At 45.9% G+C, this 701-nt stretch overlaps 1 protein-coding gene across 4 annotated transcripts in view; it reads left to right on the forward strand.

The window, feature by feature from the left end:
* The window catches only part of CDC16 (cell division cycle 16), a 35,598-nt gene that overhangs the window by 14,264 nt on the left and 20,633 nt on the right, over positions 1-701 (forward strand). The window lies entirely within an intron of this gene.

The raw sequence follows: 701 nt of genomic DNA on the forward strand, positions 1-701 counted from the left end.
CCAGCCATTTCTCCATGGACCCCTGCTGCCTCAGCCCATACAGGCAGGGGAGAGCAGCAGGGATCCAAGGGCAAATGGATCCCAGCCTGGAGCAGCTCCAGGCAGGGAGAAGAGGTTGCACATTGCGGTGTCCGACAGCGGGGGTGCCGGTAGGGGTCGCCCGGAATTTTTGTTACTAGCTCTCAGCTATTATTTTACAGGGGAGCATCGGGGGAACTGTTCTGGTATAAGTTCATGGTCGCTAAAGCAACCGCGAGCTTATAGCAAAACAGTGAAAGCCACCGACAGGCTTACCGATGTGGCCAGCTGCAAGCTGTGGTGTTCCTTACGTCGGTGGCAGCGAAAGGGTTAATGTACTGTAAGTGTTCATAGACGCTACAAAATAAAACGAGCAAGTGTGGAATGTAGGACATATATTTTTTGACTCAGATTTCTAGGAATATGAATTACACTGAATAAATCATTACTAGTATATCTTTTTAAATTGATATTAATGTTGATGTTTTATTAACCACTTCAAGACCAGGTGTTTAGACCCCCTTCCTGGCCAGGCCATTTTTCAGTGTTCAGCGCTGCGATACTTTGACTGACGTTTATTCCGTCATGCAACGCTGTACTGAAATGAATTTTATACCATTTTTTGGGGACAGATAGGGCGTTATTTCGGTGGTATTTAATCACCACTGGGGTTTTTATTTTTT

The sequence above is a fragment of the Nanorana parkeri genome, unplaced genomic scaffold (genome assembly GCF_000935625.1).
Source record: "Nanorana parkeri isolate BGI_ZX_2015 unplaced genomic scaffold, ASM93562v1 scaffold21, whole genome shotgun sequence".
NCBI lineage: Eukaryota > Metazoa > Chordata > Amphibia > Anura > Dicroglossidae > Nanorana > Nanorana parkeri.